Raw genomic sequence first — 26,199 nt, forward strand, 5'->3', positions numbered from 1 at the left:
GTTTTTAAAAAACTGATTCAGATGTTTATTTGATGCCCTTACCAGAGGCAATCTCTTAATGAAAATTTGATTATGCACCTGCTCAGAAAGTTAAATTTATTACAAATTACATTTGTTGTAATTGAATTTTGTTTTATACTTAAATGTATTTAATGCCCTTGCATGTTATTAAAATAGTTATTATTATTTAAATCATTTCACATCAATTAAAAAGATTTCTAAACCTGGCAAAAGAGGTGTAGGTAAGTGTGTTGATGCCATTTCTTCTGTTAACTATTAAGAGACACCAAGTTGAACATTATGAAAAAATAATATTTTCAGTGCCCAATATAATAATATCACACTTGATTTGAAATCCCCTCATGATATTTCCATGAAATCCAAGATAGTGGGGGGAATCTATTTTTAGAGTTAAACATAACATATATTGCCAGAAAGAATCCATGTTTTAATGCACTAGTTTTAATGTGTCAATATGCTATATTGAAACGCCCTATATAGAAAACCAACTTCACCATGTCCCTCATAAAGGGGAGCTAAACCAATGTGTCAAATGACAAAATGACAAAACCATGACATTTGCAAAGGTTGAGGATTTTTAAATAACAAGCATTGGCTGAGGAGATTAGGGTTGTCCTCACCAGTAAAGAGGAGGATTTACGGTGATCTAACTCATGTCTTGCAGTTCGTGAAGAGGACTGATACCATGGATCACGGCAAACTTTCCCCACTGGCAAAAACACAAAACCAAGATGGTATGATGTACAACCTAGGAAATTAGGCGCAGATAAAAATTTGAACATAAAACTACTGTGTCCCATCCAAAGGAAAGTTCACATATTGAATGTATTATAAAGAGTCCTCACTAAAGCTGGCAAAATCAGTTCAGTCAAGAGAAAGTGAAAGAGCTGTAGGCAGCGGGCAGTTCTGGATATTTGCCATTAATTTCAAAGGAGCTGGTTTGAGTCTCAAATGCTCCTTCTTTTAAAACAAAGGAGGATGGCAGTGGGTGCTTTCTTGATTGCATTCACAGTTAGGTCCCAGGAGAAAAATGTCACCTTGAAATTTAGATCAAAGGCAAAAGGTTCTGGCCTGCAGTTTTTATTTTCAGACTTTCCAAAATGATATACAGGGAGAATATCCATATTTCTCAATGTCTAGCTTAACTTTTAAACCACTTACTGTTGTACTTACTACAGCACTTCAAAATTACTTATTTTGCACCAGGACCACATAACACCGGTCCTGAGAGATCTGCAGTGGCTCCCAGTACGTTTCCGAGCACAGTTCAAAGTGTTGGTGCTGGCCTTTAAAGCCCTAAACGGCCTCGGCCCAGTATACCTGAAGGAGCATCTCCACCCCCATCATTCTGCCCAGACACTGAGGTCCAGCTCCGAGGGCCTTATGGCGGTTCCCTCATTGGGAGAAGTGAGGTTACAGGGAACCAGACAGAGGGCCTTCTCGGTAGTGGCACCCGCACTGTGGAACACCCTCCCTTCAGATGTGAAGGAAATAAACAGATATCTTCTTTTTAAAAGACATCTGAAGGCAGCCTGTTTAGGGAAGTTTTTAATATTTAATGCTGTATTGTTTTTAACACTTGAGTGGCTGGGGGAACTCAGCCATATGTGCGGGGTAAAAATCGTAAATTATTATTATCATCATCATCATCATTATTATTTGTAACTGTGACAAGAAATTGTTTTCCTCCCTGGATCTTAGATGTGTTGCAAAGGCTGCTGGAAGCTAAATGGTTATACATACTAGACATTGATAGAGGCCAAGGATGCATTCAAAACCTTCCTTTGTTTCCATTCTTGAATGCTCACTTGTATGGCCATAATTCTATGTACCTGGCAGCCAAACATCATCAGCATCTACAAAAAGCAAACTAATCTACAAAGAGCAAAAAAAAAAAAAAAAAAAAAAAAAAATAGAAGACTACAGCAGTGCCAGTAACATGTTTGACTTGAAATAATCTATGCTCCTCAAAAACACAATTTAGTTTTACTGTTATTGCTAACAGGGTAATTCAGCTTGCTAAAATGAACAAGCACCACATCCAGTTTTGTTCCCCCAAAACAAATATTTCACACTGTGTGATAACAAAGTGAAGGGACTTCATCCCTATGTAGAAATCCATGTGAACTCAGATGCACATCTGGATATCTTCAGAACACTGGCTTTCCAAGGAAAGGGAGGACTGAACTGTAAGCTGCCGCGCATGCACAGATTAGCCTCCTCTTTTGATTTATGAGCTGGAGGGTCCCTTATGTGTATCACTTCCATTTCATTTTCATTTTTGCAAATGGCAGGCACTAGGGACAAAGCATCAGTTGCAGCTTTTTTTTTCCCCAAAAGCAATATCTAATCACAAACGATCTACATGATTTTAAAAAACACTAACTTCTTATGGCTCATATATCCAAATAAAAGTACAGCAGCTGAATGGAAGGCCATGAAGGCCTAAATGAGGTGCTAAATTTAAAATATTTGCATCAGGTATTGCCAGCAGATTCAGTGATGCAAAAATTTAGGATTATGGGATGCTATGGGCACATACACCCACCCACCCACCCACACAGAGAGAGGGGGGGGGGAGAGAGAGTTCTCCCATGCTCAAGGACTGTTCCATTCACATCACCCCAAAGGAATGCATTTTGGCATCATCAGATGGGGAGCCTGCATATGGAGTTCAGCAGATGGGGTTTGACGGATGCATTTACCCTAGAAGGTGGGTGGGTGGATGGATTAATGAATGCAGAGGACTGGAGTGTGTTGATCACTCTGTATGCTTCAAGAGGACCAAACTTTGGGGGAACTGCCTTCCTGTGCTTACTTGGGAGCAATCCTTTGGCTTCTGTGTGGATACTCTGAAACAAAGAGTTTAACTGTAATAAAGGGGAACACACAAACACATACACACCCATAAATATGTACATTGGTACCCATTTTATTTTATTTTAGATTGCAAGTCTGCAGATTGATTTTATATAAGCCACTCTGGGAGCCTTTTTGGCTGAAGAGAGGGGTACAAATGCTCTTGATAAATAATAATAAATAAGATAAATAACAAATAAGACATTAACTATGAAAATCCTTTAATAAAAACAACTTAAATATTTATCATTCTGTACAGCATACATATAGAAGATACCCCTCTCCCATAACAGTGGTAGCATAGTAACAATAAAATGATACGCCCATGCACAAACCAGCAGAGAAAAATTAAAAACTTGGAATGCCAACACTCCCCTCCCTAGCCCAGAATTCCCCAAACCAGAAGAGTCAGTCACATCAAGCCACTTTTATTTGCGTATTTATTTTCCGCTTGTACTGTTGTTTTCAACTCCCGACTCCATCCATAAAATAGCCCACAGTGTGATCAATACTGGCTAAGAAGATCAAAGTCTGTTGAACTCCTGTTCACCAACACTCTGAATTAGCAATTGGGGGTCAGTAAAATGACCCTGCTCCCACCCACCCCCAAAACCCACTTTGCCTGCAGGGTGATGGATGAGATTCAAGGCTGGGGTGGAAGGGGATAGAAGGCCCTAGTGAAAGACAATCTTTTTTAAAAATAAAAATAAAGATTGTACTCCAGACAGCATAAAAAGAATTGTTATGGGCGACATTGGCTTATTGGTTTATTTTAGGTAAAGGACTGCAATTCACTGTGCTTCCTTCCTATCCAGTAGGAGGCAAGGGTTTGTTGAATGGACTCACTACATGATTTTTGCTCATTATTTACTACTACCTCTTGAGATTTGGCCTTATTGGAAATCTTGCTTTCTGTGGCAACATCTAACCCCTTTCTATAAATATAAAGTTGGAATGGCTTAATATAGTTTTCAAAGATTTCTTAGCATACGATTAAATAGAGTGGATGATAGTTTTCTGGTATTAATCTATGATTATATTTTAAATAGTAGCATCAGGTTGCCTCTTTTTTAAAAAAGGCTTTTTTCGTGGTAACTTTCTATGAATGGTTATGAAAACAAATGGCAAACCTTAAGAATGTTAAGGAATCTCAGTTTTCTACTCATTTTCATGATTGCTTTAAAGGATATGTTTTCCTCAACCTGTATACTCATTATTACAACATTAATTGGAGGTTTTGCCCAGTCATATTTAAATTCTTTAAAAGGTAGTTTGCTTACAACTGCACCCATTTCCCAGAAGAAGCCAAAGGCAGAAATTGTTCCACAGGTTCATTTTCCGTTGGTAAATAAAGTAAGTATGGCATAGTAGTAATTGTGTTGGAGCCTTTCCTGATGATGGAACTGAAGCCACACTAGAAGACATCCATACACCATGCAAGACAAATATTTTATTTCCACTATTTTTGACCCTTAGACACCTATGCCCATGGATGGTTTTCAGACACACAATCATTTTCAAATGCCTTTGCTAAAGGAGGTCTGTTCCTCAGCAATGCCAGAATAGGAGATCACCTGGGAGCCATCTATTCTGAGCTGAGCTCCATGAAGAACAGGGTACAAATATAATAAATGAGCATTTTGATGCTACTGATATGCTGAATGGGAAATAACAATGCCATTGTTTCGCATATCCATTTTTTTTAGGGGGCCCCCCCAAACATTTCCTGGATTATCTGGTTGCTAAGATTTGCTGTACTTAGACGGCCATCATGGTGAATTCGAATCACTGAATTGCAATGTGGTTAGGTACATATATTTAGGCCATTTTCTGCATGATCAGTTTTCTGCATAAGAAATACAGTTGTTTATTTCTTGAGCATAGGTTTGGACAGAAGAGAGGCATATCCCATTCACAGTAGCTGGGCAGTGGATCACAGCCTTATTTAAACTTAAAAATGAAATGGCAAAGGTACAGAGAGGGGTATACATAGTGCTGAGAAAGCGGATGGAGAGATATTTTTGTCACTATCTCAAAATACTAGAAGTCAAGGACATCCGATGAAGTTATTTCTTGGAAGATTTGTGATAGACAAAAGGAAGTACAGACGACTCTCAACTTGCACACACTTAAAATGCGCAATCGCAGCTTTGCATACTTGGCAGCCAGCCAGTCCACAATCACACAAATTGAACACACGCATAGCAGAGAGCTTAAAAGCTCTTTCTGCACTGGGTTTTCCTGGTGTGGAAAGAGCTTTAAAGCTCTCCGATTTGCCTACCAGGCTCTGAGAAGGTATCTCACGGGCTCTGGGGAGATTCAGGAGATCTTGTGGGGCTGTCTGAGATGTCACAAAGGCCTCCAGAACCCATGCAAGAGTCTCTCCGAGCCTAGTAAGCTAGGCAGAGAACTCAAAAGCTCTTTCTGCACTGGCTAGTTGAGGGCATCTTGTTTATCTGCCCCCCTGCCCCATCAAATTTGATCGTAAGCATTTTTACCCACCCCTCAATTCGTCTATATTTATCCAGCATATCAAACTTAAGAGGCCAGGGAAGGTGATTCATCTCTATCCTTTCAATTGTTCCAAGTCTGCTGCTCTACATTCTACAGATACGTGACTTCAATTTTTGCTTCTTTTACTCCAGACTAGAACCAGGGTTTGGGGGACCTTTGGCCATTCTTTCCTCAGTGCCACTCTTTCCACATGAAAGAGGCAGGACATGCAAAGTGATAATTCTCTGAGGCTTCTTGTAATCTACTGGGATATTCTGTAGATTGCTTGCTCTGTTAGGGTGGTGTTCCTTTTGCTGGTATGGGGGCCCTGGTATTTCCCACACTTGCCACCTTTTAGGAACCAGGTCCAATTTTGCTTTAGACCTCAAGGAATCATCTTATGTTCCTGGATGGTGCCTGCCATGTTTCTGTTCTTTTCCTTGAGCCATCAAGCACGCAGAAAGCGCACACCAAAACACATGGGAAAGTAAATCAAAATGTTTGTGTAGCAGTTTTGCTAAATTTAAGTCCGTACTCTGTGTGCAAGAGTGGGGGATGTGTGTACTGGAAAGCTCTTCATACTGTAGCCAGCCAGACGTGTTGTAGCTTGTGAAAGTTTTTTCTTAACATGGCAAGAGAAATCTTGCTTGTGAATAACGTTAAGGATATCAAACCGCAAAAGCGAGACCATTCAGGCTTAAGGTTAACTATCCACATAGTTTGCACACCACTATGGTTTCTTTTTTCCACCGTGGTATGAGTTTGGGATGATTTGTCAGGCGCTCTGTGGCTTTTCTTGGGACTTGTATAGTTACTTGGAATATGAATGAAATCTTTTTTTAAAAAAAGTTTTATTAGGAGTGTTTGCCATCTTTCAGTTCAGCCTTCAAGTACTGGCTAAAATTCAAAGCTCCCAAGCTGAGAAAATGGCATATATAATGTGCTGCAAGGAGAGAAATTATGACAAGATTTTCAGCCTAAACAACATGTTTTGCCTGTAGAAATATCATTTCTCTCCCCTGGTAGTACAAACCTAACCTGGGTTGGACTTTTATGCAGTGCATCTGAGCCCAGACTAAGAGAGCTCCCCCAAACCCTTGGTTCTGATGAAGGGTTAAGTCTAACAAAGGGTTGTAATATTTTGTGCCTGTTCTAGGGCTGGGGGTGATAGGAGCAGAAAGGGATGAAAAGCAATGAAAAAGAATTCATCAGTGAAGACCTTAGTCCTCTTCAGTGTTACATCATATGTAGAGAAGGAAGCATGTGAGGATATGGAGGAGTGGGATGAACATGCTATCTTCACCTTCCCATCCCCGTTTTTGTAGCCTTCCAACTTGTGGAAGACAGCTGTATGATGCCGGGAGCCCCTCTGTCCATACATTTCAGAACTCTGATTTTCCACAGAGAGTCTATGGATACAGGAGACTCCCAGCTTCTTACAGTTACCCTCCATGATGGAAGCAATGGCAGCAAGGGTGCAATTAGTGTGACCATCCCTGCTTATATATCCCATCTCCTTCGTATATTTTCTTCATCACGTTTGCAATGCCTGAAGAGGCCTCTTGGATTGAAATAGACAGCTCTGGATCCTTGGATTATTTGGGCGATGCCAGGAAAGCCTCTTTTTTATTATTATCACTGGTATTTCTTCATACTTTGCTTTGGTTCTTAAGAAGTAGAGCTCCTCCTTCTCAACGAAACAATTGAACATGCTGATAGAATCTATAATTTGAGATACTGATGTTGTACCGAATTATCTCCCTAACATTGATGTACTGTAGTTTGGTAAATACGTAACGCATAATCTCAGTGAAAGAAAGAAAGTATTTTTTATTTATTTATTTTTTAAAGAACTTTATTAGTATTTTCCACACAACACCAACAACATGAAAGGTATCAAAAGATAACAATACACAACACACAAAAAACAACATTTGAAAACTAAAAAAGACAAAAAACAAAACAAAACAAACAAACAAATCCATATCTTACAAGTTAATGTTATAGACACTAAAACAACAACAACAAGACATTGACTTCCACCAATCCCACAGCACCTCCTTTATCTCTCATTCTGTCTTCCTGTTTTCCTGTTTTCTTTATCCTCTCTATCCTAACATCTAGATATAAATCCTTCTTCCAGTAAGAAAGTAAGTATTAATGTCACCAAATTTCACCAAAACTTACACGAGCTACAATTCAACATGTTCCTAAAGCACAGCACATTGAGATCCATTTCGCTATTTGTTCTAGATAAAATGGACATTACAGTAATATCAGAAGTTAAGCACCAGTTCCATAGCAGTGTAACTCTCTGGATATACGTGGAATGAGTCTTCCTTTTTTTTCTGAAGGAAACCTGCCGGTTACAATAGATAAATTTTAAGATTTTAATCGCAGACACTGTTTGCTGAAGTGACTGCAGGATTGGGAGGGCTGCAAAGTCGTGTAAAATGGCATGTTAAATCTTGGCACTGTAACAGCTGCAAACTGTTCGGAGCCTCAGTTGCATTTTCAAGGATAAGGCAGGAAGCCTGAAAACACAGGGGCCGCAATCTGTGGGGAGAGCGCATACTGTGGGTGGTAGTGGTAGTTTATCTCTCCCCCCCCCCCGTCCCCCCGTACTGTATATGCTTTTCTATTTTCCTTTTGGACTTGCTTGCTTTGGCTGCTTTGAGTTGAAATCATGCTGATAGAATCACTTTGGCTTGGAGGTAATTCCATTTCCTGTGTCTCCTATTCTACTTCTTACAAGAAACGGCTGGTTGTGTTTGCACAGAGACATGCGCCAAGGTAAGTTGCAACCTTGCAATTTGCTGGTATGAAGCAAATATGCACAGATGTGAGGCTGCCCTTAACAATGACCCGGGCGGTTCAGTTACTGCAGAAGCCAGTGCAGAACCCTGACTGGCGCAGCGAGGGTGGCCTATATTACACTTATTTTGAAAGAATGATGGTGCCTGCCTCCTCAATCCCAGCACTGATGCTTTCCTCTGGTGTCCTAAATGACTTGGGAACCAAACCCTTAAGAGGTGCTTCTTCCCATCTCAGCCTGCCTGTGTCTTACGATCTTCTGATGCAACCTGCTCCAAGGATGGCTTTATTAAATTTGTCTATAGATGACAATAGGGATGCGGGTGGCGCTGTGGGTTAAACCACAGAGCCTAGGACTTGCTGATCAGAAGGTCAGCGGTTCGAATCCCCGCAACGGGGTGAGTTCCTGTTGTTCGGTCCCTGCTCCTGCCCACCTAGCCGTTTGAAAGCACGTCAAAGTGCAAGTAGATAAATAGGTACCGCTCTGGCGGGAAGGTAAACGGCGTTTCCGTGCGCTCCTCTGGTTCGCCAGAAGCGGCTTAGTCATGCTGGCCACATGACCCGGAAGCTGTACGCCGGCTCCCTCGGCCTATAGAGCGAGATGAGCACCGCAACCCCAGAGTCGAACACGAATAGACCTAATGGTCAGGGGTCCCTTTACCTTTACCTTTACCTTTACCTTTATAGATGACAATAAGAATTTATTGTATAAGGACCTACAAATCTTTTTCATGCCTGCAGCTAGAAATATAATAACACAATATTGGAGAACAGCTACTAACTTAACGTTAGAGGCATGGTGGAGCAGAATAGTGGCTGGAGAAAGTAATGAGTATCTTAGAGCACTCAGGAAAACAAGTCGATTTTGAAACTGTGTGGTGCATGTTTATTCAATACGGCAGAAAGGACATGGTTGCCCTCTCACCACCAGTTACCCATGGCTCACTTTGGGACAGTCTGTTAAGGTCGAGATTAGAAGAAACCTACTTATAAATGTAAAGTTTGACTATTTACATGGTTTATACATGGAATGTTTCCTGGGGGTGGCAGCATATGGGGGACATTTGTGATATGTATTTTTAGAAACTGAAAAATAAAAAAGTTAAAGTGGGGGGAGATCTTCTGCAGAGGCCTTTCTCCAAGTACCTTCTTTAATATCAGTAAGTCACAAAAGGCAGGACCTTTCTGTGGTGGCATCTGGTGTTCACATTATATTTTTGGCACAAAGTTAAGATTTCTCTTTTTTAGTTATAGGCACATGGGATCAAACCATCTTTCCTCATACAGTTCTGCCCCATATTTTGCCAAATTTGGGGACCCATCTTATTCCTATGATCATTTAGTTGTTTTAAACAGTTTTTAATATTGTGTTTTCATTGTTGTAACTCTGTGACCTTAGGGTGAATGGTGGGTAATTATTATAATGATATAATTATAGTAATAATAATTTCCCAGGAAGGTACTGCACATGATGACATACAGTCACTTCCTGAGATATTTTACTATGCAGCGTGGAGCTTAAAATGTATTTAATGTTTTTTTAAAAGAACTATACGGACCTTGAACCGCCTCATAAATACAGCAGAGATGCAATGCATGGTTCAGTCCAGTGGCGTAGCGTGGGGGTGCAGGGGGGCCCGGCCGCACCGGGCGCAACATCTGGGGGTTAGGGTTAGGGATAGGGTTAGGGGGCGCAAATCCAGGGTTAGGGGGCGCAAATTACTTGCCTTGCCCCGGGTGCTGACAACCCACGCTACGCCACTGGTTCAGTCTGTCATTTATGTGGCTTAATCTACTGATTAAATTTCTGATCTGTATAAGGGTCAGTGTGTGTGTGTGTGTGTGTGTGTGTGTGTGTGTGTGTAAAATGGGAAGGGGACTAAGGTGGCACTGTGGTCTAAACCACTGAGCCACTTGGGCTTGCCGATCAGAAGGTTGGTGGTTCGAATCCCTGCAACAGGGTGAGCTCCCGTTGCTTTGTCCCAGCTCCTGCTGCTTTGTCCCAGCTCCTGCCAACCTAGCAGTTCGAAAGCACACCAGTGCAAGTAGATAAATAGGTACCGCTCTGGCGGGAAGGTAAACGGCATTTCCGTGCGCTGCTCTGGTTCGCCAGAAGCAGCTTAGTCATGCTGGCCACATGACCAGGAAAAACAGTCTGCGGACAAACGGCTCCCTCAGCCTGTATAGCAAGATTAGTGCTGCAACCCCATAGTCGCCTTTGACTGGACTTAACTGTCCAGGGGTCTTTTACCTTTACCCTTTTACCTGAAAATGGGAAGATGCACACCAAAATACAGGTGTCCTCCCCATGCCCATTTCAGAGTAGGGAGCCCTGTGTTACCAACTTACAGGGTTGGCCTTTACATGGTTGCATGTGGTATATTTTCACCCTGTCCTCAGTGCTGTTCCGTAGGAAGCTATTGAAAAAGCCAATGGTCAGGAGTCAGGACAGTTTACTGGGGATGAACACCACTGGAATGCAGCAGAGAAGAGAGGAGGTGGCTTAACATTGCAATAGATGTGCTATACTTGTCAGTGGATGTTTTCAGGATGGGCCTGCCAAATTTGTACTGAGACATTCAAGTTCTTAGTCAAGTAAGATAAAAGAGTAAAAAAGCCAGTTAAAGCAAATTATTGCATTTTTCAAAATTCTAAGCAACATTCCTTCTCATGTACAGTTGTACAAATTTGTCAGCCTGTATGCTTTGACATCAAAGGAAGAGTAACTATGAAATTTATGATTGTGTTATATTTCATACTTAGCAAAAATGACTTCTGGATGTAGGTCAAAGTCCCTCATACAATGGATAGCAACAAAGTGGGGCTTCTGTCATGCCATCAGTACAAAGTCAAGTCTATGCTTGATGAACCATAAATATTTCAATGGACAGTGTAGTTATGTGACTTCAGTAGAGAACTATGATTGCATAATATGTACTTGAATGCCTATTTTCAATCAATATTTTCAGAGCAGTTTGCCTTGGTTGTTAAAATACAAAAATATATTTTTTTATTTTTTTCTATAAATGCTGTAAAAAGGTCAAGTTAAAGGGACCCCTGACCATTAGGTCCAGTCGTGACCGACTCTGGGGTTGCGCGCTCATCTCGCTCTATAGGTCGAGGGAGCCGGTGTTGTCTGCAGACAGCTTCTGGGTCATGTGGCCAGCAGGACTAAGCCGCTTCTGGCGAACCAGAGCAGCACACGGAAACGCCGTTTACCTTCCTGCCAGAGCGGTACCTATTTATCTACTTGCACTTTGACGTGCTTTTGAACTGCTAGGTTGGCAGGAGCAGGGACCGAGCAACGGGAGCTCACCCTGTCGCGGGGATTCAAACCGCCAACCTTCTGATGGGCAAATCCTAGGCTCTGTGGTTTAACCCACAGCGCCACCCGCGTCCCTCATAAATGCTGTACCTTCATGATAAATGAATGTTTCTGCAAAAAAAAAAAAAAAAAAAAAGGTAGAATATTGAAATCCTTATGTACTATATCTACCCTGTGCAGTGGATAAAGTGTTATGTATAAATTGTTATAATTATAGATTAATTTATACCCCACTTTTTCCTCCTGGAAATCAAGGCAGCTTACAGATAAAAACAAGAATCTCTAAAAACAAGAGAACGTTTCTTGACAGATTCTCGCACAAGCAGAAGCACAAGGGCTTCTGCTTATGCAGTGAAGCTTTCCCCCTCCCTTCCTCTCCTCGCTACACCCCAAAATTGGTTCTGGATGGCCCATGGACCAGTGCAAGGGGGAATCATTTTGTCTAGTAAGCTAGAATGCTTTTTTTAAAAAAATATATTTATTTTGGTTTTATGTAGTAAAACAAATATTACAATAAAAAACAACAACAACAACAAAATACAGTAAAAAACAACAGCATAACAAACACAGTATATAACAGAAAAAGAAAAAAAGAACAAAAGTTAAAGAAAAATTAGTTTTTTGATTCTTGCCTTTATAACCCTCTTTCCTGACTTCCTCACATCTCCCTTTCCTGCGTTCCCCTTTACTCAATCAGATTTAGCAGCTCCTTACCCTTTTTCAAATCTTAGTCAATATTATACATTCCAACCTATTATGTCTTCTATTTCCCCTTTCTCTTTAAATACAATCTTGCAAATTCTTTATAACTTAATCCCTTATATCTTTTGTTTAGTTTCGACATAATTTTACTCTGGTCTTACCCTTTTTTCCCCTTAAAACATTTTTACATATTTCTTTTTACTATGTCACTGATGCCATATTATCTTTATATCCAACATCATTTTAACATTCAAACATTTTGCAATGTTTTTGGAGATATTCTTTGAACTTCTTCCAGTCCTCTTCCACCGACTCTTCTCCCAGGTCTCGAATTCTGCCAGTCATTTCTGCCAATTCCATATAGTCTATCACTTGCATCTGCCATTCTTCCAGAGTGGGCAAATCTTGTGTCTTCCAATGCTTTGCGATGAGGATTCTTGCTGCGGTTGTTACATACATAAAAAGTGTTCTATCTTTCTTTGGCACCATTTGGCCGACAATGCCCAGAAGGAAGGCCTCTGGTTTCTTAGGAAAGGTATATTTAAATACTTTTTTTAGTTCATTATAAATCATTTCCCAGAAAGCCTTAACCTTTGGGCATGTCCACCAAAGGTGAAAGAATGTTCCTTCAGTTTCCTTACATTTCCAACACTTGTTGTCAGGCAGGTGATAAATTTTTGCAAGCTTGACTGGGGTCATGTACCACCTATAGATCATTTTCATAATATTTTCTCTTAAGGCATTACATGCCATAAACTTTATGTCAGTGGTCCACAACTTTTCCCAGTCTGCAAACATAATGTTATGACCAATGTCCTGTGCCCATTTAATCATAGCTGATTTGACTGTTTCATCCTGAGTGTTCCATTTCAACAGCAAGTTGTACATTCTCGAGAGTATCTTAGTTTTAGGTTCTAACAATTCTGTTTCTAATTTCGATTTTTCCACCTGGAAGCCTATTTTTTTGTCCACGTTAAAGGCCTCCCTAATTTGATAATAGTGTAACCAATCTCGCACTTTATCTTTTAGTTTCTCAAAACTCTGCAGTTTCGATGTGTCTCGGTCTTGTTCTAGTATCTCCCAATATTTCGGTAGTAAGCTAGAATGCTTGCCCTAATGGCACAATATTGAATTCCTTCCTTGACTTTGATCCATTAGGCATCTGTTATTTTAATTTTAGTGGGCAACATATCATTTGTTTTGTCATTTGTATTTATGATTGGCTTATTGTCAAGTCACATTTCCTCCCTCAGAGTCTGGATCCCTTTTTATATCCCTCATTTGGGATAATCTTCTACTTTTAAAAAAGAAGCGGAATTACCTTTTAAAACTGCCTTCTATTCTATTCATTAACCTTGCTGGCATCCTTTTTCGACTTGTGTGGTGTAACTTTCATAATCTGTGGTGTACATTTTTTGCCCCTGAACTTGTATTATAGTGGTTTTGAATGACCACAAAGCTTCCTATGCAAATCTTGTGGGAAAGCAGTAATCTGGTGATCAAAAAACCACAATACAGTGCAACCCATATGAGATGAATCACAGGTTGAATCATAGTGTGCTAGATTGCAGTTTATGCCGGTGATGGAACACCACACATGCCCACAAGAACTCTTCAACTCAAAAAGTAAAGAAAGGAGGATTGGATGCAGTGCCTGGGGAAAGTAACTAATTTTTCTAAAGTTTCTGTGAATTGGACCTTAAGGCAAACCTTGTTCTGGCTACTTGACGCAAGCTGATTTATTCTAGGACAAAAGTAAGAAGATTGGAATAAAACATTAATATATTTCTTACAGTTGGATGGTTTGATTTAATTTACCCTGTAGGTAGATTCACATTACTGCCTTCTCTACGAGGACATAGTTTTGTGAAGACTCATCCAAGGTATGCGAATTGCTTCATACTATATTATTACTAGTACTGTTGTTCAGGGGCGCCAACTTATAAAAAATATTGGGGGGGCCCATACCGGGGTCCTGCCCCGGGAAGTTTTCTAAGAGCCGCTCCCGGCCCGTTGCTGCTGCTGCTGCCCGCCTCGTGGCCCCCTCGCCAGCTGAGGGAGGGAGAGAGACCGAGAAGGAGAGAGATGCGTGGTGGGCAAGGCAAGTGCCCGCTGCGCCTTGCCTCCCACCGCCCCTCGTGCCGGCCGCCCCCTCCCCTCCCCTCCCTTACCCGCGCGCGCGCGCTCGCTCGCCCTCCTCACCCCAGCTCTTGGCTGTTCGCCCCAGGAACTCGCCGCTGTTGGCAGTTGTAGATGAACCTCCGCCACTCGGCCATAGACTGGCTGAAGGGCTTCTTCTCCTCCTTGGCCATAGCGAGAGAGAGAGAGAGAGAGAGAGAGAGGCTGGAAAGAGAGAGGGAGCTCGGCGGTTCGCGGGCGGCGGTTTTTCCCCTGCCGAAACAACAGCGGCTCCTCAGAACCGCTAAGTAACTCTCCCTCAGGCGCCTGGCGGGAGAGCAGGAAAAGGAAAGAGGGGCTGGGCCAGTCGCACGCACCGAGCAAAACTACTCGCGCCGCCTGTTTTACTACCGTAATAATTATTTGTTTTAACTCATTACTGAATGTATTTTAAAAGGTAACTATCGTCAAACAAGGAAAATAAAAAATACCAACATAATTTTGTGATTTTACAAAGCATAATATAACTAATAATTTTCTTAAATTATTGGGGGGGTGGAGCCCCCCAAACGAATTTTTGAGGGGGCTTGGGCCCCCTCAGGCCCCATGGAGTCGGCGCCTATGCTGTTGTTATTAAATTTATTAACTGCCCTTTACCCTAAGGTTACCCGCTAACCCATCTACAATTTTATCAAGGTCAGAGCGGGTCGTGGGGTATTTGGATGGCTTGGAGGGAACAGGAAGATGGAGAGGCAGGCATAGGGTAAGGGAATTGTTGTTTTCTAAATAATAATAATAATAATAATAATAATAATAATAATAATAGTAGTTATATCCCGTCCCAGCTGGCTGGGTTTCCCCAGCCACTCTGGGCAGCTCACAATAGAATATTAAAAATATGATAAAACACCAAACATTAAAAACTTACCTAAATAGGGCTGCCTTCAGATGTCTTCTAAAAGTCAGATAGTTGTTTATTTCCTTGACATCTGATGGGAGGGCATTCCACAGGGCAGGTGCCACTACTGAGAAGGCCCTCTGCCTGGTTCCCTGTAACCTCACTTCTCACAGGGAGGGAACCGCCAGAAGGCCCTCGGAGCTGGACCTCAGCATCCGGGCTGAATGATGGGGGTGGAGACGCTCCTTCCTGTATACTGGGCCAAGGCTGTTTAGGGCTTTAAAGGTCAGCACCAACACTTTGAATTGTGCCCGGAAATATACTGGGAGCCAATGAAGGTCTTTCAGGACCAGTGTTATATGTTAATATAAATGTTAATACAGCATTATGTTTTTATGTTGCACAGCAATGTATAATATATATTCATGAAAGTGTAGTTTATAGATAAATATAGTTTGTTTTATATGGATAAATAAAAATGCACTATTCACAGTAATCATCAGAATGAAAATATTTCTCCTTACACGTGGTTATTCCCATACAGCTCACTATCCATTTAGAACATCATGGGGAAAAAACCCCCCCAAAAATTTAACGACTTAAACACTATCCCAAACAAGAGATTCCAAGGGGACATGAAGAGGATATAATAATGAGCCACTGTCAACAAGGATTTATGATTATTATTCATATAGCTGAACCATATGCTCCAGCTACTGCTATGATCTTGCTAGATTTGGTTCGACATCTGTAGTGATAATGAGTAAAATTGCATTACACCGCAGTAAAACAAAAATCAAGGGGTTTTTTTAAAAAGCTAGTAAGCTGCCAGGAGAAACACTGGCCTTCTTGACAGGGTCAAGGGGGATTTTGTTTCTTTTTTAAAAAAAAGTTGGATGCTCTGGAGAAACCTATAGATCTGGCAGCCAGCTGTCTTTTCATTATTATAGGGGGTCCATATAATTGATTTGCTTTACCATATGCTTTTTATCATTGCTATAAGAAACCAAGCACAATTATGTCAGGAAGATTAACAAAGAAGAAGCGGCAGCCACAGCTACCTACTCTGCTGAATGGATCAGGGGAACGTGGTGCAGGTCCTGAAAAAAACTTTGTGATGTCCGAATCACAGTGACCTCTAGGAATGTGCCTTTAATATTAACCAATGCATTTGTGCACTTCAGATTAGAGCAGTCATACATAGGCTCACACTCTCTGCCATGCCCTTAACCACCCTCTAACCTCTGGTTTACAGCAAATATGGATTAGCCACACTTTGGAGAAAGAGCATGGAACTACAAGCATATTGACTTTTATTAGCTCTGAGATCTCCCACACTATTTATTATGTAGGTCAGTTCTGAGCACCGACCACTTCTAACCCTGGCAACATTTACGTGAGATTGAGAGACAATGCAAACCTCATCAGAAGGCCCAAGAGTTGGTCACACATTTTAAGCACCCCTTCCATAGCTGTCAACGTTTCCCTTTTTTTAAGGGAAATTCCCTTATTCTGAATAGGATTCCTTGCAAGAAAAGGGAAAAGTTGACAGCTTTGACCCCTTCCCCCAACTTTTCATTGTTGTTTCCAGAAGACCTGTTTATTGAGCACCATCCTAATTTGCCTGCACAAAATTTGTGGGGAGGTCAATGGTTTATTGAACATTCATTCTGAATTGTTAGCAGGGAGGTTAGATGATGTATCATCAAGCAATACAGTGGTACCTCAGGTTACATACGCTTCAGGTTACAGATGCTTCAGGTTATAGACTCCACTAACCCAGAAATAGTACCTCAGGTTAAGAACTTTGCTTCAGGATGAGAACAGAAATCATGCGGCAGCGCAGCAGCAGCATTGGGAGGCCTCATTAGTTAAAGTGGTACCTCAGGTTAAGAACAGTTTCAGGTTAAGAACGGACCTCCAGAACGAATTAAGTTCTTAACCTTAGGTACCACTGTAGTTGTCCCCAGTGGCGTAGCGTGGGGGGTGCAGGGGGGGCCGGCCGCACCGGGCGCAACATCTGGGGTTAGGGCAAGTCCACGGGTTAGGGGGCGCAAATCCACGGGTTAGGGGGCGCAAATCCACGGGTTAGGGGGCGCAAATTACTTCCCTTGCCCCGGGTGCTGACAACCCACGCTACGCCACTGGTTGTCCCACACTTTCCAATAAATTTTCCAGCTACTTTACTTATCGGGGGGGGACGGGGGACGACTGTGTGTGTGTGTGTGTGTGTGTGTGAGAGAGAGAGAGAGAGAGAGAGAGAGAGAGAGAGAGAGGCTGAGTTAGAGCTCCAAGTCCAGAACTAATATGCTTTGGCGCAGAGGTTTTCAATCAATCAATCTTTTTGATTCCACAGCTACATTCTTTCTGCGGCACCCCAGTGGGGCTCAGGAGCCCAGTTATGTCACCCCTTGCCTGCAGAGCTGGCAGTCCCTCACCCTTTTTCAAACACCTTCCCTTGTAGAGTGTGCCATCAGTCTCCTCCCTTCTCCCCTCTCCTTGGGAGTCCTCTGGGCAGCCACTGCTGCTGCCCCTGGTCTCTAAGCTGCTCCCCCTGCTCCAAAGAGAGGTGCTTCCTCACACACCCCACAGGGGCATGAGACTTGTCTGTCCATTCCCAACAGCAAGGGTTGGTGGACCGTTTGCTTGCTCCCTCTGAGGCCGTTTCAGCTCCTGGCAACCAACACCCCCTGGCCAACCCCAGAGGCACCATTTGCCTGTGGAGCTTGTAGCTGGGGCTGCTGCAACAAACAGCTGTGCAAGCCTTTGGGAGGCAGAGACATGAGAGGGCATCAGAGGAGGGAAGGAAGGAAAGAGGGACAGAGGGCAGTGTTGCCCGCAGCACCCCTGAAAATCATTTAAGGCACCCCAGGGTTCCACGGCATACTGGTTGAAAGCCACTGCTTTAGTGGTTAGAGTAGGATTGCCATATTTCCAGGGGTAAAAAAGTTTTGGGGCAATTTCTTGCTCGCTCCGCCAGCTGTCTACCACCCCCGAGCCCAAATCGTCCACACCAGAGCCAAAAGCAGCCTGAACCACCCACTCTAGAACCCAAGACAGGGCCTGGGTCACTTGAGCCGATGCCCAAAACCGAGCTGCCTGCGCGCACACACAATTTTTTACCCCACCCAAAAAAACCAGGCATATGCTTAAAATTGAAAAAGCAAACAAACAAACAAAAAAACCTGGATGGCAAAGGAGGACATGTCCATGATTTCCCAGCCATATGGCAACCCTAGGTTAGAGTAGGACCTGGAGACCAGGGTTCAAATCAGGGGCAAACATTGGTAATCTTTGGTAATACGGCACCCTGAACAAGCCCAAAATTTAGTGCCCACAAACGGATCTTTTTGGTTTTACACCTTCTTGGGCTCAGTGCGATGTGCAGGGATACCACCTGCCCCAGTCTAAATGCAGCGGTATTCAAATACTTACTTAGCCATAGAGTTCACTGGGTGACTTTGGGCCAGCCACTGACTCTCTCAACTTAACCTCATAGGGTTGTTATATGGATTAAATTTGGCAACGGGGAGCCATGTCCACCTTGAGCTCCTTAAATGTGATAAATAAATCACATTTAACTGCACAACTTAATTTTCCTAGTAAGTAACTGAATCTGAGCCAAATATAATGACCCTCCTCTTATCTATGCAAATGAAGTTTATTAGGGGGAAATCTAGCTGGAATTCTACCCCAACTATTTCTTCTGCCCACATACATTTTGTTTTCTTGGAGAGAGAAGGAAAATATAGTTTGGATTTTTATTTTATTTTTTCAGCAGATAAATCATCTTCAGAGAAAGGGGTAAACACCACCTCACTGCATATATCCATTCAAAACTGTGGGCATCTGTAAGAAATAAACACACACACACACACACACAGAGAGAGAGAGACAGCATATCAAGTTTGTCCACCGATAACACAACTTGCCCTTGGCTGATGGCAAAAGTGTTTTCTGGAGATGCAGAAAGTATTGGAGGTAGACTCTGCAATGCAGCATGGCCCATCTGCTGCACCAACCCTAACATCATAGCCCAAGAGTTTGAAGCCTTTGGCCCTCTTGGTATTGCTGAACTATACAACCCCATCATTTCCAGCAAGCATGTCCAATGAACAGGGATGGTGGGAGTTGTAGTTTAGCTAGTACAACTGAAGGGCTGAAAGTTTCACATTTTTGGTCTATGATGTCATAGGCAACTGCTATAGATTATAAAGGTAAAGGTAAAGGTAAAGGTACCCCTGCCTGTACGGGCCAGTCTTGACAGACTCTAGGGTTGTGCGCTCATCTCACTCTATAGGCCGGGAGCCAACGCTGTCCGCAGACACTTCCGGGTCACGTGGCCAGCGTGACAAGCTGCATCTGGCGAGCCAGCGCAGCACACGGAACGCCGTTTACCTTCCTGCTGGTAAGCGGTCCCTATTTATCTACTTGCACCCAGGGGTGCTTTCGAAATGCTAGGTTGGCAGGCGCTGGGACCGAACAACGGGAGCGCACCCTGCCGCGGGGATTCGAACCGCCGACCAAGCAATTGGCAAGTCCTAGGCACTGAGGTTATACCCACAGCGCCACCCACGTCCCATACTATAGATTATACACCCCCCCCCAAAAAAAAAAATCCTGGTGACCAATAAATCAGATCGGCTTTTGGTGTAATAATCATTAATGTCCATGAAAACAAATGCATTTTTTAAATTATGTAATGGTGTATCTGCAGTCTTAGAGCTGGTTGATTACTCTCTTCCTGCTCACCTCCATGTGCCAAGATGGGTAGAAACTTCAGTTTGCCTTAATACCATATATATTCCATATATTCCATATATACCATATATTCTCTTTCACTCTATGTCAGTCAATGCAGTTAAATACACATGTAGCCTGTACTGTAATACACAGCTTCTCATGTTTGTAGCAGATCTATTATAGGTAATTCAGGTTAAAATAATTGAATGCTTCCAATTTTCCACAGAGATTGCTTCCTGAAGCTTACAAAAGCATCCCAGAAAAAGAAAAAGTCGATGCATGACAGATAACCCAGTCTGAGCTGTGGGGAAATGCTTAGGCGATATTCTCCTTGAATGGTCATTTGTTAAATTTTGGAATATTTTATGCGGCGCTTGGTCTGAATTCAAACTTTATGTTCTGTGACATGTACATAGTTTCTACTAACATGGCCAATGAATTGTCCATAAATGTAGGCTCAGCAACTCCTTAGTGATAATCAAACTTTCCATATGTTTCAGGTAGGGGGTAGGGGGAGAAAATAAACAATAATCCAAATGTTAAAAGTGAATCTTGGTGATTTTTTAAAAAAAACATTCTGATGATTTTGCCAGAATAATCATAGGCACAATATTTTAAAGCAGAGCAGAGAAAACCCATGCCCCGCCAGATGTTATTGGACTCCAATTCTCTTCAGCTACATCCAACATGATGGGAGTTGTAGTCTGACATTTGTAGTCACCCCATTTACAAGGCTAAAACATAATTGATTCTTGAGAAAGGCTGTAACATTTAGTAGATTAATTACATAATTAGAACCATTTTCCTACAGCAAAACTTTGTCCATAGTTAACTGGTTGGGCTGTCACTGATATATGCCTTATATGAATGATCTTAAGACAGAGTTTAGACATGATGTCTATGTGTTAGTGGGGCGGTTGTTTTATTTTGTGAGTCAGGGTGTGCCCTGGCAAGGGGGAGGCTGAAGACGAAAGGGACTCCTGACTCTTAAGATGTTTCAAACTGTGTTGCTATGTTATTGTTTTGGAGATTTTATTGTTTTAGAGTGTGGCATTGTATTATACCTCGGATTGAAGTAGCTTCGGGTTGAGCATTTTCGGGTTGCGCTCCATGGCAACCTGGAAGTAAAGGAGCGTGTTACTTCTGGGTTTCGCCGCTCACACATGTGCAGACGCTTAAAATAACGTCACACGCATGCGTGAAAGCGGCAAATCGAGACCTGCGCAGATGCAGACGCGGGTTGCGTTCGCTTCAGGATGCGAACGGGGCTCTGGAACAGATCCCGTTTGCATCCAGAGGTACCACTGTATTGAAGTTTCTCAGGTTCATAGTTTGTTATATACACATTATGGATAGAGTTCAGTGTCACACAAAGATGAATATTCTAACTGCACAAGCATAGCAGCATAGTTAGATAGAAGAATTCCCCTCTCCATACTGTTTTTGGGGTTCTCTCAAGCCAAGACAATTTGGGGAGGCATGGCAGAAGAGAGGGGAAATGCCCCATTGTGCAAGCGGAAGCACCATCGGCTGGGGTTCCTCTCTTTGTCTATTCTGGATTCCAGGGGGTCATCGCTAAACTCCCATCCCTATGTTCCCTGCTTAAGAAGTGTGTGTAATTACTACAGTCACTATGCCCAAAGCAACAACGAAAACTCAGCAACATTAATCCAGCTACCAATGATGATAAACTTTCTGCAGAAGCATATCCCTCTGAAGTAAGTATTTACTGTTGCTGGGCTGAGAAAGTGCCAACCTTATTAGAGCATTTGCTTTGCATTCAGGAGGTCTCAGGTTCAACCCCCCAGCATCTCCAGGACCAGGGCTGCAGGAGACTCTCTGTCTTAAATTCTGCCCATCAGTGTAGACCAGTGTTTCCCAAACTTGGGTCTCCAGCTGTCTTTGGACTACAACTCCCATCATCCCTAGCTAGCAAGACCAGTGGTCAGGGATGATGGGAACTGAAGTCCAAAATAGCTGGAGACCCAAGTTTGGGAAACACTGGTGTAGACCATACTAAACTAGACGGACCAACACTCTGACTTTGTAGAAGGCAGATTCCTCGGTTTGCTCCTAACTGAGTAGAATATTATCTGTGGATGAGCAGGAAGCAGATCTGTGGAAATGCTGATGCTTGCTCTCCTAATCCTCCCACCCCCCCCCCCGACCATCATTTGGCAAATGGGAATTGGATAATATAGCAGAGAGAGGTACGCAGGCTGAAGAGACTAACTTGCAAACCACCCTTGTTGCTACAAGCGCGAGGCCAAGCATAGCAGTCAAGGGCAAATATTTAGGCAATGTCAGTTATCTGGCCAACGTGTGTACCAGCATATTAGTGTGGAAATCCCCATAAAGCTCTGTGGGAGGTTCAGCTTTGATCCTAACAGCACCTGCCAGCCTGCTGAGGCTTTCTGTTGCAAAAATCCCTGTCAGGGGGAAACAAGAGGGAGACGCTCACCTGGGGCTTTAATAATGCTCTTCTGAAAGCAAATGCTTCCTTCATTATTTTGAAAGCTGGGTGGGCAAGAGGCAGGAGAGCTGGGTGGCTATTAACCAAAGAGACACAACATTTTTGGGGGGGGAATGGGGGTCAAGGGGAGAGAGGAGTGCAGGACTGAGGAGCCTATGCTGGATAACTGAGGCATTCTTTTTAGCAGAAGTATCTGCCTGGTCCTTAGCACCATTACAATGTTTTAAGCATTCATCTTCCTTTATTACTCCACCTCCAATTTGCTTTGGCTTTTTAATATACCTTGCATCACGTTTACTTGCACAGTATTCAAAATCCTCCTCCTTGTCCACTCGAGGCCTTCAGCCAGCAGAAATATTCCACATCTGCCACAACCTCACTTCCTCGGCTTGCACAAACATGTGCTTCTCTGAGTAGGATTCGTGATGTTGTTTTAAGCACCTGACATATTCCATCTATCTTCTTTATTTTTAATTATTTCTAGTCTATAGGGTGACCTAATCAAACAGGCTTCTGTCTGATGTCAGGGGTTCTTTTTGTACTTTAATCTGCTCTCATTTCTATATAATTCTCCTCTTTTCTCTCCCCCCCCCCTTTCCCTCCTTGCTATCAAAGTATTTTCTTTAACAAGCCCATCAACTAAAACAAAGTCTGCATTCTTGGATTCTAAGTCACACATAAAGTTTAAAGATGCTGTTTGTTCAGCGTTGACAGAAGCAGTCGGCTGTCCTAATTTACCTTCTCCATATGTTTTTATTAGAGCTGTGAGAGCAGGCAAAAACCAAGTGGGAGGACAGGCTCTCTAGTCTCTTTCTTTCCTTTAATATGAAAGGCTTTCCTACTCTTCAAGTTCATAAACTTCTCTGCAATTCAGCTTTTACTGGGAAAGAGATGGACCAGGTTTCCTTGTGACATTTCTGGTACCGCAGCTGGGAAAGGTCTGTCCACCAATAGCCACAGAAACAGCAGTGTTGGGAACTCGGAACAATCCTGAGGTAAACTCAAAGCTGCTGACAGGAATTTTAACCTCATCAGTCACTCTAGTGGAGCAAGGCCTGGCAGAGGAGAGAAAAATAGTGCTAGGCAACAGTGCTAGTCCCTGGTCTGCACGCCTGACGTGGCTTTATCCAGTGGAAAGGTGCATTTGTGTGTGAACTTGTGGGTGGTGGGAGATGTGGTATGTGCGGTGTGATGGCCGCTTGACCTTAAATGATGTAGAACATCTGAAGTAGTCAGCAGGGTTCAATTTTATCCCCCCACGTTGTTTATGAAAAGATGAAACATGGTAAGCCAAATTATGGCTTAGCAGAACTGGATTTTGGAGAGCTCTGTAGCCAAGGTTTCCTGTTGGCTACCTGTCATTGTTAAGGAGGAGAGGGCTTAAACATGAGCCTGGGTTCAGATGACCTACTAAGACAAACATTGGCTTAGCTGCCTCACAACATGGAGCTTAAAGGATATGGGAAGAGCAACGGAGCTTCAGTCTCCTCTCTGGAAGTCTGCAAGCTCACACTAAGCTGTAATTTGGCTTAACATTGTGTAAAAATGCAACCATTGACATTCATGCCAACTGATACTGGCTTAAGCTAGCACCTGACTTTTGGCTATTTTACTTTGTTGAAGATAATACAGAGCTTGTGGGTTCAAGAACTATTCCCAGTTCAGGTTTTGAATATTGGCAAGGAAATGTAGCTGCAATTGTAACTTGAAAATTGAGCTTTTAATAATTATATGTGAAAAGGATCAGCTGTCAGATTTGGGTTTGTGTCTACTGAGAGCTCCTGTACTAATGACATTGTAAATATTGGGCAACTGTTGCAAGTTGTCCAAACCTCAACCAAAATATATCTTTTCTCTCTCCCAATAGACACAGTGTGAGAGTAATCACTGCCACCTTTGCATCATCAGGATTAAATATCTTGACTTTTCTCTCATGTTCCTTCCAGTAAGTGGTTGGGAAAATAAGCTAACTCTTATAAGTGAAAACATAAACAGAGCTTGTGGTGTTCATAGATACTAGCATAAATAAGAAATCAAATATTTAACCAGGAAAATGGGACAGAATGCACAGATGTATGCAGGCAAAATAAATCCAACCAATATGGATGTCTTCTGTATTCCACAGACAGCATGTTTCTAAAATGTTGTGGTTTTGTTTTTCATTACAGATGCTCCATTCCAAATATTTAATAATAGCCTATTTTAAAAACTAAACCTGAGCCAAATAGCTCTTGCCCACCTTTTGTGGAAAGGGGAAAGTGGAGGGGCATATCTGGTAACTTTCGGAGAATGAGAAAAACCTAAAAATGCTCAGGGGTGGATAATTTTACCTATAAAGATTAGATGACTAAGGGCGCTGCCTTTGAAGGTGACTTGGAAACTACAATTAATCCAGATTGCGGCTGCCAGACTGGTGACTAGGAGAGGCTGCTATATGGGAACATATAACACTGGCCCTAAAAGACTTACATTGGCTCCCAGCATAGAAGCCAACTCCAGGCAGCTGTGAGTGCTTGGGCATCCGCAATAATATAATTGGGGCACCCACAAAGTCAATGAAAAAAAGCCAGCAGGGAGAGAAGCAGTTCAGCTCCATCTTCCTCAGCCAGCAAGCAAAGCATCCTTTTCTAGGGGGTGGATCTCAGATGTGGAGACAGAGTCTTTCTGCCTCTAAGTCCGAGCCCCTTCCCACGGAAAAGGGTGCCTTGCTGGCTGAAGAGGAGTCACTGCCAGCCACCATAAGGCAGACATGCAACGTCACATGCACACGCCTGCATGTAGTTCGTGTGACGTCACATGCACTATGTGCAGGTGTGTGTGTGATGTTGCACGTCTGCGTGCTGTGGTGGGCATTCACAATCCTGAGGGCAAGATGCTGACTCCCAGTATGCTTCCAAGCACAATTGAAAGTATTGCTGCTGGCCTTTAAAGGCCTAAATGGTTTCAGCCCTGTATACTTGAAGGAGTGCCTCCACTCACATTGTTCAGCCCTGGACGCTGAGGTCCACCTCTGAGGGCTTTCTGGTGGAGCACCCTCCTGTGAGATGTCAAAGCAATAGCCAATTATATGAGCTTCTGTAGACATCTGAAGGCAGCCCTGTATCAGGAGGCTTTAAATGTCTCATGTAGCATGTGTTCTTTTACATTCTGTTGCAAGACACCCAGAGTGGCTGGAGCAACCCAATCAGATGGGTGAGGTACAAGTTAATGATGATGATGATGATGATGATGATGATGATGTTTGTGCATTTAGAAGTTTTAAAAATATTAAGTGGTTTAGAAGTGCTTTTAAAGAAATAGATAGTCAGTGGCAAAGATGCCAGGGATGACTTCTGTTAGGGAGATCAGGGATAAATGGTCCAAGGAGAGAAGGAGATGTCTCATCTGCTTTCTTCCCTGTCCCAAGACAGAGGAAGAGAGCAGGCTAGGTGTGACTGGAAAACAACAGAAGCACTTCGGCAGACACTGCAGTTTTGAATGAGACACAGAGGAAGAGGGTTTGCTTTGAGCTCTGGGCTGTCTCTGGAGGTTTGATATAGGGTAGTGGATTTGGCTTCTGCAGATTTTAAGCAGTTTGCTCAACCTGTATATTTGTAATAAACTCAAATATCATAAGCTTCCAGTGACTCATTCCAAAGGAAACTGAACACAGATAAATTATTGCACCTGGGACAATAGAACAGCTGTAAATGGCTTTAAATGTGCATGAAAATTCAGGATCATATACAAGATAAAATCTGGTACCTTCAGTGA

General features: G+C 42.6%; 1 long non-coding RNA gene across 1 annotated transcript in view; it reads right to left on the reverse strand.

The window, feature by feature from the left end:
• Positions 1-684: 684 nt before the first annotated feature.
• LOC309334547 overlaps positions 685-26,199 on the reverse strand; it is a 36,295-nt gene continuing 10,780 nt past the window's right edge. The window contains exons 3-4 of the long non-coding RNA XR_014153158.1: positions 1,830-1,877; positions 685-730 (exon numbers count right to left, since the gene is read on the reverse strand). This is a non-coding gene — a long non-coding RNA (uncharacterized lncRNA). The remainder of the gene's footprint in view (positions 731-1,829; positions 1,878-26,199) is intronic.

The sequence above is a fragment of the Podarcis erhardii genome (genome assembly GCF_964252035.2).
Source record: "Podarcis erhardii genome assembly, chromosome: 2".
NCBI classification, from domain to species: Eukaryota; Metazoa; Chordata; class Lepidosauria; order Squamata; family Lacertidae; genus Podarcis; species Podarcis erhardii.